The sequence below is a fragment of the Nicrophorus vespilloides genome, unplaced genomic scaffold (assembly GCF_001412225.1).
Source record: "Nicrophorus vespilloides isolate i.1.1-1 unplaced genomic scaffold, Nicve_v1.0, whole genome shotgun sequence".
Taxonomy (NCBI): Eukaryota; Metazoa; Arthropoda; class Insecta; order Coleoptera; family Silphidae; genus Nicrophorus; species Nicrophorus vespilloides.
The window spans coordinates 609,618-626,804 of NW_017100106.1; the positions used below are offsets into that span (position 1 = coordinate 609,618).

At 27.9% G+C, this 17,187-nt stretch overlaps 1 protein-coding gene across 3 annotated transcripts in view; it reads left to right on the forward strand.

Moving 5' to 3' along the window:
* LOC108568279 (extracellular sulfatase SULF-1 homolog) overlaps positions 1-17,187 on the forward strand; it is a 103,220-nt gene that overhangs the window by 32,462 nt on the left and 53,571 nt on the right. For all 3 annotated transcript variants that reach the window (XM_017929257.1, XM_017929256.1, XM_017929258.1), the window contains one exon: positions 13,205-13,269. The gene's annotated coding sequence lies outside the window, so the exon portion shown is untranslated. The remainder of the gene's footprint in view (positions 1-13,204; positions 13,270-17,187) is intronic.

The window sequence follows — 17,187 nt, forward strand, 5'->3', positions numbered from 1 at the left end:
TTATATAAAGTCAAAGACTTAAAAAAAATAAATGAAGATTATTCTAACTGCATAACTTGATGTACTACAGAGTATTTATAAGATTTTTTTATACTGCTATAAATTATTATACACTTATATAAGTTTTATAAGTAGTATAAAATAGTTAATTGTAATAAAATGATTTTATTTTATTATCTATCATTGACATATAAATGTTTATGTGTACCTCAAATATTGACTCTCTTAATAATAATTCTAATGTTAATAGTAGCGTGTAAATAAATGTGATTCACAAGCATGTAAATAGTGGAACGTGTGTGCATTTGAAGTGCAACAAACTCCCATTCACGTGTGCCCATATAGATTGCAGAACGCGTCCGATGCCTGCAATTATATCAATTAAGGCCTAACTGACCTTCATCCTCATTACTGCATTATCCATTTCCACAAACATCACTATTTTTCAGTCATCCATTAAGGATGTATGCGTGTTTTAATTGCACAGGATATTAGATAATACTTTTATTTTGGATCATGTCCGAATATGTGCAGCGACATAATTAATACATACAAATGTGTATATTTGCACATATGTGAAATAATTAGTTTTATTGCGTGAATTAGATTTATGTATATAAGTACGTTGATTGAATTATATCAGTTCAGTTACATATGTACAGTAGTGATATTCTTAAAGCGAAAATATATATTTACATTAGTATCAAATGATTATATTTATATGTATTAGATTGGATGTCAATTATAATAAGTACGTTGACTAAATTATTTCCTTATATTTATTACATTATTAAGCGCGTCGTCTCTGTTGTAAGTTTTATTTTATTTTCATTCCATATTTTGAGTAATGCTTCCATTAATGTATGTAAATTATAACATTTATAATTATTTTTAGTGTATCTAGTTATCTCTTAAACTTTAAAGAAATATCCTATAAACTTATATTAATTCAAATTATCGATGACTTAAGTAAATTCATTAGATTTATCTTGTAGATGGAAATTTTATATTAATTACACCTTATTGCATATATAAAAATAGAAATATAAAATGGACTAAAAACCACTTTCAAATTAATAATTTATAAATATGAATTACAATTAAAATGAAATAAAAATAGTTAATTTTTTTATTTAGATTTTTTTGTAGGCTTTTGTTGTCGAAATTTAACTTCTAACTATATACATTTTCAGTTTTTAGTTGGAATCTCTGAAATATTTCAACGTTCCAATTATTTGCTGAAACCCCATGTAACTTGTTATCAAACGATAGTTCTTGCATACTTTATTCAGATTTTTATGAATAATAAATAATATTACTATTATTTATTAGCAAGAAATATATCAAATACAATTGCACTCCAAATTACAAAGTAAAAAAAACAATTCCATATAAATTTAACGAAAATAGAGATAGATGCATCTGGCCAAAGGGCTATCGACCTTGGACTTTCCATCTATTATCTTTTCAAGTACTCATCTTTAAGATACACCAGATACTTAAAAAGTTTCTTTACTTATTTTATTACATTGGAAGTTTGTAGAATCTTGTTTAAGTCATATAATTTAAGATTTGAATAGAACTGTGTTTTGTTTTTATTTGTTTATATAAGTTGAGACAATTGAATTATGTACAATTTGATGATATGATACACCGCGCGAGTACATAGAATTTTCAGTGCGCTAAATGGTTAAGTAATCATGTGATGCCTACCAATTTGCATATATAAGCCAACTGATAATTTCCTCGTTACAATATTTATAATAATATTTTCATATTATTTTGTCCTACGCATATTTTTGTAATAAAATGTAGTTTGTTTTGGATAATATATATTTTAAAGTTTATTTTATTTGCTTCTTTTGAAAATAAATCCTTGCATTTATTTCTTATTTTAATGATACAATAACATAATTTTAGTTTTATCTAATACATTTTATTTAATTTGTTTTGTGTTATGGATAAACGACAATTCTCTATACCACTTAAAACTAATTGATTAAATTACTATTTAATGAACTATATACTTATATATAAATATATAATTTTTGATATTTTTTGTTTAATTGCTTTCTAAATTTAAATTAATTATATTTAATCCCTTTTTTATATATGTCATCTCCTTAGTTAACATTTATATTTGTAGAAAATGTACATGACCTTTCTATCCAATTTTATTTAATTATTATCAGTTAATTATATTTCAACACGTATAATTTAATCAAAATGAGCTGGTACATTTGTAAATGTCTGCACCATATCTAACGCTTGACACAAAAAATATGTCTCACTGACATCGGTATGTGCATTATCAATTTCAATCTTGAAAAATGAAGCAATTCATTTTAAAGGAGACCGGTAGTCCAGATTTAGACGTTTTCAAGAGAACAGTCTAGTCTCGATGCTATATTAATGTCTAGGAGCACCAAAACTGAACCGCATCCGTATTGCAGGTAGTTCGCCACTTTGTTATTTGTCAATGCGAGAGCTTGATAAATCGCGTAATGTGGATTTGAAACGTAATATAAATTGCAACCATTTGGAATTGCGACCACTTTATAACTCACCAAACATGTTCCACTTTTATTTTCTCTAATAAATATAATATACAGTGGAAGTATAATATACTTTGTTTAACGAGCATCTCGCATAACGAGCTTTTCAACGAGCAAAATAATTTGTAAGAAAAATGACTCCAAAATGGAGTGTATTATCATATTTTACATTAGTTTATATGGGGAAAATTGTTTTACTATACGAGTAAAAATCCGGAAATTTTGGAACGGATTATGCTCGTTAAGCGAGGTTCCACTGTATATATTTCAAATACTTTTATATATTCAATCATGTTTTTTTTTAATCTCTAATTGATATAAACTGTAATTAAAAAAATAACTTATATATAATAAATAAATAATTTATTATATTATTTTTTTGTATTCTGTATTTATAGAATTTCTATTATATAAATTCAAATTTATTAGGGTAAGAAAAACTGTATTTGGAAAAAATTACTATTAAAAGTCTGCGTCACCCACATTTAATTCATGGTTGATTGATTTCAAAAAAGAAAATTATGAATTTATAAATTTATAAATTTATAGTGAACCAGGTTATTCATTATCGTTATGTTTTTAATTTTAATAATAAAATAATAATATTAATAATATGTCCAATAGCAAAAACAATTCAATGGATATGGTAATTACATGTTCAGATTGACGTTTCAGCACATTTTTATAGAATTTCGCTTTAATCAAGTGAGACTAAATGCAGTAAAATACTTTAAATGGAAATAAAATTAATGCATTTCCTGTTGACGGATGTACAGAAGTGAACTGTGAGAAGACTGAGTGATGTAACAAACAGATCATCCACGTTTAAATAAAATTGAAAAATAATCTTGTAAATAATTCCTTCAAAGGAATCGGACCCATTAATCTCGTGTACAAATAACATTATTTGTGTTTTATCTCGTGCGTGAGATGTTTAGAAGCGGAGAGACAAGATCGCTTTGAAATGTCCCCATTTAGAAACAACAAAATGCTCTCTTGTCTCTTTCATTATGTCTCTCTTTCACTATCCACTCTCTTCCTGACTTCTCCCGACTCTACAATTTATAGAACGAGGAAGTTATGTCTGAGCAAACAGACGTGGAATTAAATATCACAGGAATCAAGAATAGTATATCTCTTGGCGGCAAAATATATAATTCGGTATTATATGTAATACCTAGGCTTTCTCTACTTTATTTGCTCTAGATGAGAGATTTAATATACATAATAACTTTTTCTGGCCTAGAACAACATTTATCAACTTGTATTTTTCGTAGACGAAACATATTTATTTGTTGTTGTATTGCGACTCAATTGTTTTGACATAAGTTGAGAAACTCTAGTCTAGAATACATAAAACTATTAATCATATTGTAAATATTTTTTCTTGGGAGAAAATTAAAAGATTTGAGGCAAATAAATTTTTTTAAATAACATTAAAAGATTTCATTTTTATAAACTGAATAAGTATTTCATATTACTCATTATTTTTGTATATTTTTCAAATTCCATTAGAAAAATATACAATAGATCAGAGTACTAAATTATACCATATGATATTAAATCAATAATAATAGGATTTTAGAAGTTTGGAAAAATATGAGGTATAGTTAAATGTTTGATTGGATTGATTGTTAGACTGAGAATCGATTGTTTAATAAATTCGTTATATTCTTAGAATTAAGTCTAAGATTTGCTACTACTATTTTTATTACCTGGTTTACAAAATTCTAATAAAAAAGGTCGTTTCTTCCTCGGTCTTTTGTGTAGTCTGTCAGCGTTCTGCATGTAGGTAGCAAAAGGCATTTTGTAGTGAGACAGAGACTGAGGGAAAGAATCGATCTAAAATGGAGCCAGCCACTACTAAATACGGACTACTTGTCTTTGCTATATTTAGAAACAATGGGCATTAATTTAGTGCAGGTCAGAAACATATAATTGCCGGCTGTAACTCAGCAATCGATGGTGAACGTGAAAATTGATCGGGCCACAAATTTAAAAGCCAACCATTAGCGAGGTCTTCCATTCCCAATATCGCCGGGTCAATTGAATCTAACTCATTCAAAATGAACGCTCCGAAGAATCGTTTCACCATAAATTCCATATAATACCATCATGCATCCACCACACCATATGAACATTTACGTAATTTGCATCTGTGTATTAAATGCTAAAATAAATATTCGCGCGCCATAAAAATAAAACTTATACAACCTGCATATTTGTTCATTAAATTAAACTGCACGCTTCCTGCTTTTATTCGAACGCTAAATGATTTACGGATGTATTAATTTCGAACGGTTCTCTTACGACTTTCTTTATTTTTTTTTTCACCCTTCGGCTTTGTTTGATTGTAGAAACTTTTTTACCTGAAAAAAAAATGGGTTGGAAATAGCGCACATTTTTCTATGAATCCTGGAAACCTAAGACTCTTTTTTTCCGCCTCGATTTTCCAGAATGGGATAAACGTCAGTCCTGAAATTTAGTGAAACTAATTAGTTTCCAAAAGATTTAAGTTACTGATGTCCAGCGCAGAAGTTAATTGCAGTCCGTATGTTTATTCATACAAAAATATATTAAACACGAACATATAATATTATTAACGCTATTTGTCATTTATTAAGCCAATGATTACGAAATATCATTTCAAAAAATATAAAATTCTAACAATGCTTATTTAATTTTATAATTTAATGAAATCAACACTTATAGAAAATAAGTGAATATGGTGTATACTAGTTTTGTTAGTTTATTTTACTTAATATGCTGATGAACTGTTGGCTATTGATTTATAGTTCAAACATTCGTAAGCATTCAAGCCTATATTGATTGGTTTATGTTACATTTGCTTTCAGTAGCTTCTACATTTTTTAAGATAATTATAGATATTTCGAACGTAACATAAACATTAGGGCTATAAAAATATTTCTATAATATAATGAGCTTAAAGAAACGCCTACCAAAAGTTTGTTCTAAAGAAATGTTGTTTAAATACTACTTAAATACAATTGATTCTATCAAAAATAGATACATTATAAAAAAAAGATTAAATCTGTAAGAAATAATACAAATTCGCACCTTAGTAAATAATTATCACCGTTTAATGACTGTTTATAAATTGTATCTAATTATATATATATACAAATATAAACTCACTTTTACCGTGTGTTAATTGGAAAACAGTTTCTGGTGTTAGTGATGTTTGTGATTACAAAATTTCCAAACTTGTGTTCAGACATGTTATTTGTGTTTTTTTTTTGCAAAATTTAATAACACTTGCATGTTTCGGAATAAAAAGCCAAATAATAAAAACCATACCCATAGATATGAAAATCATTAAAAATCGAGACCAAGTTATACTTTTTTTGCGGCAAGGAACGCATTATCATAACTTACATTAGTTTATATGGGAAAACGTGTTTCACTATACGAGTAAAAATCCTGAAATTTTGGAACGGATTAAACTCGTTAAGCGAGGTTACACTGTACAATATTAACTAAAATAATTTGACCAAATTGATCAATATTGAAATAGGTCTATAGTTCAGAATGTTCGCACGATTTACCTTATGAATAGTTCAAACAAGAGTTATCTGATTCAACTGTATCGAATACAAATATTTATTTTCTTTTACAAATTTCTTTCAATCTTTTAAAAGTATCATTTATATTCACATATCATTTTTGATGATAAATGTTATAAATTCAATTTCTATTTTGTTTTCGAAATAAATCAATAATCTAATATTTCTGTAATGATATTTCAATTATTTGTTAATATTTATTAATAGAGTATGTGAAACGCAGAATAATTGAATCTGCGTTTCCGTTCATTTACAATACATATAATTATTGCATGAAATATTGTAACATGATACCGATTTAATTAAATGCGAAATAGCGTTCAATTACAACAGCGAACAATATAATTTTCTAGAAAAGGCAAAAATGTTTTTGCCCCGCGAACTGAGCGAGTGAAATTAATATTGTCACGGTATATAATTTACAGCTTGTTTTCCTAAAGCTCTGATTTTAATTGCCCGCACTAAGTAAAAGTAGCGAAGCAACGCAAAGCCGTTACTATGGCAAAGAAAACATAAGAGCAACTGTCTGTGTGTGTAACTTAGTTACACTAACCTTGATTTATGTGCGGGGTGGATCGTTCAACGTGACCACCCCAAATATTTCAAAACGTACATTTCGAAGAGATGATTTAGTATAGTACAAAATAATTAAATGAAAGTTATTGTTTAGTGATTTTCAAGGTCATTAATTTTATGAGTAGTGTATTATGGTCGTATGTATCACAAAAATGTAATACGAATATTAAGTACGAAACACAGATTGAATAAAAAAATTCAAAGAATGTACAACCAATTAACAGAAATCGAGCCATAATAAAAATAACAAAAGAATGTGTATTTTTGTATATTTAAGATTATTTAAGATATATGCATAAAATTAAGAAATCATAATCCCTTAAAAATAATAAAATTTGTTACATTTACAAAATAACTCAAATATATTGGGTTGTCAACTAAGTGATTGTGAATTTTAAGTAAGAAACAAAATTCAAAATTTTTGCCAAGTTGTATGCGATACATTGAGCTTCTCTGCAATCTCACGAATTGAATCGATAATGGCCTTGATACGGGTATCAACAACTTCAACTGGAAGTGAAAAATTACCAGAACGAATTTTGGTAAACCAATTTTGACACTGCTTTTCTTTCAAGGTGTTCTTTTGAAGCGTTCTTGCCTTTTCGGATACATTTTTTTTTCTAATTTAAAGCTGAAAACAACAAGAAAAAAATATAGGTTAGGTGCTTTGTACACGTTGACGAAACAAAAGAATGCGCTAAGATCTAATGTGACAAAATCCGTAATCACTTAGTTGAAAACCCTAAAGCCTGTATACATTTTATGAAATATAATAAATATATATTTCATTGTAATTATTTAAATTCTATTATAATACTTATCTAATGCAATTTAACTTATTTGTGACCATGTTGTTTTATAATTGTACATCCGAATCATGATTTGCTTTTATTTGCGCGCGTTTGATAATTGATTAAGTGGTCTTCAGACATGCTTAATTCATATATTGCGATCAATCAAGAGTTAATTGGACGTCGCATGTTTATTATTGATGCGTATATTTTTGACGTGACGAGAGGGGAAATCGGCTATTTATATAACACCAATCTTCGTTCTTGCTCTTGCACGCATTCTATTATCATCCCGTTTATCGACAAAAAATAAAAAATAATGTAATAATAATCATGGGAAGCTTAGCGAAAAACAGAGTTTTCGCGAAAACAGCGTGCGATTTTTTTTCATACAGTAGGCTATAAATAAATCCGCAGTAAATTAAAAACCCAATTCCTAAACGCGAAAGGTCATCCCGGAGTTTTACGTAACGCCACCTCGCATCCTCGAAGCCGTATAATCCAAAGCATACGCATTTCAATTCCGAATTCGTGTCTGCTTAGCGTAATTGATTTGACGCTTCTTTGGAGTTTGTTTTTATTACTTTATTTTGTTACTAGCTGAGTGATGTATTCTGCGTAATTGGAGTAAAACCATTTGAAAAACAAATAAACACATTTTAACTAGTATTAAGTGATGCAATTTTACGTCATGTGCTTCAATTAATAATATTATGTGTTGCAGTTAAAACATTCATGCTGCAGCAGTATTTTAAAAATCGAATTATACATATTTTGAAAAACTTTAATATACCGGGTGACCCATATGTAGAGAAACGCTGGTATAGAATATCTGGTTAAAGTATGAAATAGTAAAATCTTGCAATTGTAAGAAAAATTGTAATTCCAAAATGGAATGCTTTATCGTATATTACATTAGTTTATATGCGGAAATTGTTTCACTAAACGAGTAAAAATCCGAAAATTTGTGGAACTGATTATGCTCGTTATGCGAGGTTCCACTGTATATCTCTTGTTACTCATTCAACTGTATCTTAATTGTCGATACCTGTCACTTAAGAATAATGCATCTGTATACTATAACAAAAATAATATTTTTATACAAAAATATAAATCATATTGGCAAGTTGTTAAATCTACTTTCATTTAGTTCCGGATGATCCTACTTCAAAGAAACCAAACTACCTACTCTGGTTTCTGTTTTGTTAAGCACATAAGTTTTTCCGAAGCTTTCCAGTCGTAATTCGCTTTAGAGCAGCGGACATTCGTTCAATGGTAATGTACGAAAAAGTTTTATTATCTGTCAACTATTATCTACTTTTGAAGTTTCGCAATCTTCTCACAGTACTCTCTATCAGTGCTAATCTGAACGAACAGGTACCGGATTGTACGAATTCAGTGTAATTGAAGTTTACTGTTTTCTTATTCAGGTTGCCGCTCTGTTACAAATTTTATTTTACATAATTAATAAATTACAGAATTATTGAAGTATATTAAAACGTTGATTATCCGGATCTCAATTTACCGTGGTTCGGATTAACTGTCATCGCGGCCATCTTAGCGTTTACTTATTTTCTAAGCTAAACAATAAAATTGTCTCTGCAAATATGCTATTTAGTAAATAATTTTACAAGGAAAACAATGCAAAATTTCAGATTATTAAGTTTCTAAAGCAAATGAAATCGATGTTTATATAAACCTGTTTTTAATTATCCGTGCTTTAACCTTATTTTACTGTATATCTAAATATTTAAAAAATATTTGAATTGATTGAATATATACTTTCTATGAATAACTTTTGATTTTGAAATCAGATATATTTTTGTTTACTTTTTAAAATTTCTGCAACTATTCCAACAATGATTCTATAATATATACACTAATATTTACGGAAGCAGTTAAATATACATTAATATTAAAAATATTATAATATCTGGACTAAATAAAACAATAATTAACCGTACAACCAAATGCTATATAACCAGCGTTGTTTGTAGTTGTACCCAATTTCCTAGAGTATTGCACCAGTTCCTCGCATTGAAACAAGGTGATAGCTGTAATTTTTTCGATCCATTAAAAATAGGATTTTCTGCCCGATTATTAATATTTTCAATATGTTGTTATAATTAAAAATATGAATTATTTCTTATTAAAATATTTATATTGAATTAATAATATAGATACAATAAAATATAGACCACACAGTAGTACAAGTATAATTCCAGTAATCGAATGTGAGTACTCTTCAGCTTCGTGCAATTTGCGACGAGATTTTCCCACGTACTTTATGAAATAAATAAAATGTTATCTCACCATTGCAATACAATTACCATAAACAGTCTGTGTGCAAAACAAATAATAACATATCATAATAATATAACGTCGTTGTTAAAAAATGTACACAGTATTTATTATATAGTTAAAACATTACTTTTTATCTTCAAGCGAAGAATATACATATTTCCATTTATGAGAACAATTCAACTTATTTAAAAGAAGTTATCATTCGCATACAGTGGAACCTCGATTAACGAGCATAATCCGTTCCAAATTTTCCCGATTTTTCCCTATATAAAGTAATGTAATATACGATAATGCGTTCCATTTTGCGAGTCATTTTTTCTTACAATTCATTTTGCTCATTATGCGAGGTTCCACTGCATATTGTTGTAATTGTTTTCTTGATACTATCATGTTTTTGTTATAATACATAGTAATTGACGATTTTGTGATATTCAGCAACAAATTTAAATAAAGTATACATGCTAAATACGAATAACATCACGTGTGGATTTAGAAAATCGTAAAAAAAATATTTTATTCCGGAATGAAAGGTTACTGCACTGCTTAGTTTGCACGAATATACAAGAAAGTAAATATAAGATTACGCGTCATAATGTTTACGCGTAAATAACTTTAATTTACTACATGTTCCTGGTATTCTGATATTAGCATATATAAGAATTAACTTTTAAATGCTGCGTGTAAACTTACTCATAAGAAACAAAACAATATTTTTTTAGGTGATATTTAGTAATGTTCAGTTTGTAGTAGCAACATGAATATATTACAAATTCGAGTGTTCAACTGTTTTAATAATATTTTTTTCCAATCACTACATTAATATTTGTTTATGATCATTATATTTATCTACAACTTTGTGAACATTTCGTTAATTTACCGTAATTAAAAAAAATGCTCTTGTACATAAAAAACGTTTAATATTTATTTACTTGTAGATTTAAGTATTAGAAAATATATATTCATGTACATTTATTAATATAGTAAAATAAAGGATACTACAATGTTTGAACTTAAGAATATTTAAAATTTGGACATATGTGAATGCATACGCTGATTGAAGATAACTAATGACAGTGTTGTCAGAAGATGTTCTATTTGTGTGTGTTTATTGCATAGCTCACTTTGATTAATTAACGTTTATGGTATAGACGTGAGTTCGTCTTCTTTCTTTTTCTCCTACTCATGCTTGACCATCATCCTCTTTTCTTTCTTTTCTTCTCCTTTCTCCATCTCCTTTGTGGACGTCCATCGTTCATTCATCGGATAAAAATTAATTAAAAGCAATCAATTTTAATTGGAAAACTTGCATAATGTTTATTTATTAGCGGAGCGCTCTCGGTTTATGGGCAAAAGAAAAAGCGCTCTCTCCGCTAGAGTTAACATTCCAAATTGGGATCGACACCAGAGCCGTGTATGTACATACCTACGTACAGATGAGCCTTTCCCGAACAGCCGGGATTTTATATACTATATAGTGTGTGTGTATTCCTAGCTCTTGTTTGTTCCGATCGACGACTATGTTGTTTTCTTTGGCCATTGGCCGACTTGATGTATTTGATGCCTCGTGCGTCTTAGCTAAATAAATGATTGCACTTCTTTATTATCTAACGGATAAGACGAAGGTGGCTCTGCTCGGCGGCGCTTGTAAACGAAACGTAATTACTGGAAAATGATTAGTTCGCCAATGTACGTGTTCGAATTTGCATAATAGACCGTTTTAGAGTATTTAAGGAACTATTTTACCACTTACTTTGAACTTCCTGCAGCTTATACTGATAAATAGACGCATGTGTAGGTTATAGATTTACGGTTACAGAGCAATCTTCAAACGTCAGTTTAGTACTTGTACCATTTGTTTTGACGCCGTTGTTATTAATAACTTCTTCGATGATAACAATATTTATTGACAGCCATTATCATAGAGTTTACATTGGTTTTAAATCTTCTAACACAGTGGTCCCCAACCTTTTTGACCTCACGGACCACTAAACTCAATTTTTTTAATCCCGCGGACCACTACAAGGACTTAAAAAAAATAAAATTCTAAATCTGAAATAGTATTTACATTGGGCCTTTTATACACAACTTAATAATGCGTAAATTGCAAAAAAATGGATTCAGAATATAATAAAAACATAAATAACCTCTCGTCCATATACGTAAATACACAACTGTAAATAAAATGAAAAAAAATATGTTCCTTGGGCGAACGGGTACCATTTGATCCAGGGGTTGGGCTCACTGTTCGAACATATTTAAATCAAACATTTATACGACATAAAATTTAGGAAGAAAGTCACAAAATCACATGAATTAATTGAGAATTTATTACCTAATATATATTTTCAATTTTGCTTGACAGTAATTATGTGATAATACTTCATATTAGATTATTTTTTTTAAACAATAACTATTTCCATGGTAATTAAATCACTGTGTAGCTTACCTAAAATATACAGAGAAAGTGACAATCTAACCTAAAAATAATATAATTTTCCAAGTAAATAAATGTAAAAAATATAAAATTCAATTTGATACTGATACTTCATTATCACGGAAGAAGGTCCTCAAAATTATGTAATAAACTAATCTATATTCATCTATATTACAAAATCATTAATTAATAAGATTACTTCGCATCATTACCATATTAAAAAATAAATTAATATTGATTTAGATTTTATAAAGGATTTCTAAAGATTTCCTCGTCACATTTGTTATAACCACTAATGCTTTCGAATTATCTATCATGCATTAAGTACGATTTATTTGGCACTCTTTGCGATTACATTTATTTTCATATAAAAGGATTCGTTTCTGAAAATCGCCGATTTTTTTTATCTTCAAAAGATCTAATAAAGTAATTGAACACGAAGTTGTAAATTTTTGGACGCTGGCAACCATCCAGATTAACTATTTTTAAAGCAATTGCTATTTAACAGCTGTTACCACAGTCTGGTATTTGGAAGGTTTTGACATCATCCACCTCTTCTTGCGCTTGCGGTGATTTGTGGTAACTGTTGTTGCTGCTTCAAGTGAAACAGACAATATAATACTACTATGCACATTTATAAATATAATCGCAATAGTTCCGGGTTATTTTATGTGCAAAATTACTCCGTCGATTATGGTTCGAATTATATCGTAGGTGAACCTTAACCTCTTCAAATTTATAACTATTGTTTCTGCGCAGTTCATGTATAACCAATCAATTTTATTTGACTTTAACGAGTTTTTTTTAATAACAAATTCTCAAATCTAAACATTCGTAGAAGCGTATACTGCTTATAATCTACTTATTTTAATTAAGAAAATAATTTTATGTAAATGATAAAATATAAGCTAAAGAAATTCTAGGTGTAAACTTATATATAATTACATATTTTGTTCACAGGTTGTCTTAATAATGCACATCATCGACACCTTCCAATAGAAGCAGGATTCGAACTTTTCCTACTTGTAAGTTTGTTGATTTCTCTATAATGTTCTAGATCAGTCTTTTAAGTACATTTATTTTCTGAACAGGGAATATACTTGATCTCATTTTCTTGGATCGAAATACTCTATTTATGATAATGCGCTTTCTTGCTTATTTTATTTATACATTCATTACAAATATAATAATTAGAAATCCTTGGATGAAGTATTTATTATTTTTACTTAAATTGTTATAATTTAGTCCAATATTTATTATAAACAAATACATTTACAATCACTAAACAGTAATACCTCGATTAACGTAACCTTTCATAACGAAGCTTCTAATTTCCAATATTCAATCGCCCGACAATTAACCAATAAAATATGGCCAGAAGTTCTACTAGAAGAATAAAATAGCATCCAAGAAATTATAAATGAAGTTATCCAGATGGCTTAATCAATAGGTGTCGAAAATGTCGATGATGTTAGAAATTTATTGAATGCAGAAGATAATAATAATAATATCAATGTACTGTAATGCAACAATAAGAACAAAAAAAACAAATAAATAATATACATATTAGAAGAGCTCAAAGGAACCGAATCAGTTTTACCAAAAATGTTCAACTGATCTTCCTTTGGTCCTGAAAAAGTATACAAATGGAATTCATTTTTCTTACTGGGCACTAGCCGACTAAATACGTGTTGATCAAGACAAATTTATTTTCCTGATGATAAAAAATATTAACTAAAGATTTAAAATGACATTTTAATAGTAAATTGTTAAATGAAAGAAAAAATCATAAAAAATTATCTTTAGACTCAAATTTTGAAATATTTTCAATTTGAATTCACTTACATTGTGATTGTTTATTTAATAAAACTATTCAAAAACAAGTTTTTCATTTTCTGGTTATACTTTTACGTCTGAACGCAATGATTCGCTTAACGAATTAATTTCGTGGTACTTATTTCAATACAATTATTCATAACAGATAAACATTAAAAATGTACAAAAATCACCTAGATTTTTGGAATATTACATAAATAATATTTTATTTGCAACAGTTTAATTTAATTTTTATTTTAATATTGTATTAAGATTATATATTGGTGATATATAAAACATAGAACCATTTCAATAATTAAAAATATTAAAACTGTAACATACATAATTATTACCATCTTCTTGAATCTGATATTGTGCAGCAACATTATTAATTATGTTTTGGATAACTTTTTATTACTTTCATAACTTCAGAAATTATAGCTATATATACATTACTATTAATTTAATATATAGATAATAATCAAACTAATAGTATTTAATAAATAGCCCTTTGCAGCAATTCATTTTAGTTTTATTTTTGTTATTATGTAATTGTGTTAAGTTTATATTATTTTTGTTGCAATAAATACTTTTTTTTATTATTTAATTTGGTTGCAGTAAAATTAATAACAAATTTATCCGTAAAGGATGAATTTATGTGACGCAAGTTTTACGTGCAGATTCTTTTTATTCTCCGTTTCGGAATGCCAACCATCAACATTAATAACTAATGGTTATGAAATATGCATAGGAGAGACTTTACTGCACAGCCACCGTCAATCTCGAAAACCTGCCACAACTTGGGACCAGTAAGCTTTTTCGTCTATAAATAAAGAAACCTACCCTCCTTCTCTTGCTCTCGCTTTCTCTCTCATGTACACACAACACACATATACACGCATTCGCTGCCTGCCAAAGTCGTACAACGTCTGACACGATCTGTCCACGCTGAAAATGCATTACTGTAATTGCTGGTATCTTATTACTCAAGTAATACGAATACGTGGCGATGATGGCGATAATAATAATAATAATGGCTCTGTTTTCTTCCATCTTAGCGGAATGAGAAAAACGAGCAACTAAAATGGCGACTCCTGAAAATAAATCTTTAAAGCAGGCGCAAGGGGAGAAAGAGAGGTCAGAAATTATTAATGGGTTTGTATTTGTTCACTTAGCATATACGGTAACAGTTTTATTACAAATGATCTACATGATTTATGATCTGCGGTCGACTTTTGTCCAAAAAAAAAAATGAAATTACATTCATCAACATTTCCAATTCCAAATTAACAAATAAATAATCTTTAAATAAAAACATAACGTAAATAACAGCAATATTCATTAACTTTAAATTTATTTACAGGCAAAAATTTGACTACATGAATCATGAAACAATTTAAAAACGAATTAATTAAATTATAAAACGTAATCCTATTTATTTATAAAATTAAATTATTTTTCATTAAAAAATAGCATACAAATATTAAGTAAAGTAAAAAGTTCTGAGCGTGTTGTCCTATACATCGAGCTTATGAAAATGGTTCCAAACGGTTCAGTTTCTGAAGACATTTTCGTTGATTGAATGTAAGCGTTGGAAATATAAATTAATATTGAATATATATGTCATTGTAATAAAAAGTAATTTAAACTAATAATGATAATCACATGCAACATTTATAAAATTGCTTTCAATTTCATAATAACGTACCAAAAAAATCTGTAAGATAATACCATAAGTCTTTCCTATATTTAATATTAAGCAATTATCTTCCATAACTTTTTGTATGTCTAATTAATTTTAACATTAATTTGCTTCACTAATGACAATTAATGAAATTGGTTGAAACGTTTATTTACATTTATGAGCTTAAACATGAATTAAAATGTACGTGCGTAAGTAGTCTTAATTTCTCATTAAAACTAATTTGTAAAAGCAGAGATTCGAGGCGGTTCAGGCGTTGAGTTATAATGTTATTGTCCAACAAATTAACTTAGTATATTAATCACTTCATATTTCCTAGATTAATAATATACGTATAATTATTATTTTTCATTATCTAATTAAATATTTATACTTGAAAATATAAATTTTAAGATAAATATTTAAGACACTTTGTTAAGTGTATATGTTTAAATATATTTAAATTCATAAAATGAAATATTTTTTTTAAGGTTTTGTTTGTAGATTGATACTTTTATAACATTTTAATAATACCGTGCCAAATTCGCGAATAAAAAAAAATATACAGTAGGCATTCTTGGAAGTAATTTAATTTGACCTCGTATTTGATTACTTTCTTTCAACATATTCATACAGAATCGTTCGCTGTTCAGAAATGTGATCCTGCAATTACAGAAGAATTCTTATGCGGTTCTAATTATTGCAATGTAATTGATTGGATCGAACTCGTTTCTGGAATTTTCTAATTTTAACGGACGACAATCATTAGAAAAGTAATTAGTGCCATCATTAATTATCATAATTATCGGTGGTATTGTATTAATCAATAGAACGTTGGAAATTAGCGAATCAAATAAAACCAATGAAGTTAATTGTATAGGCTAATAAACATGTCATGTGCATTTTTATTTCACTATTATGAATTACAGATTTTGTGTACGTTTGATTTTCCAGTATATAACTTGTTTATAAGCAATAAATCTTTGCTGTTCGTAATTATTTATGGAATCATTGTTCGAATTTAATCAAACCTAATGAATTATTATTACTTTCTTACCACAGAACATATTTATTTTACTTGTAATTAGTTGACGTATAATTAAACGTATATTTTAGAAGAGCCTTTCAGATTAGTGACCTATTGATAGGTTTGTTTTTATTACAACAATTGACCTTTGTGTCTCAACTTAATTTTTTGTCGAAATTGTTGATTTTTTTTGATAAGTTAGGTTAAAAATGTTCAATGCTTTATGAATGCATGATAATTTTATTTTTTGTAGTATTTGAAAAAAACATGTGGTTCCACTGCGATACCAGTATATGATTAAAAAAAACATCATTCAGACATCAATATAAAATAAAACATATATATATATATATATATATGAAAAAAATTCAATATAAAAGATAAAAAAATGTTAATATAATTATTTCTTATGGAAATCTG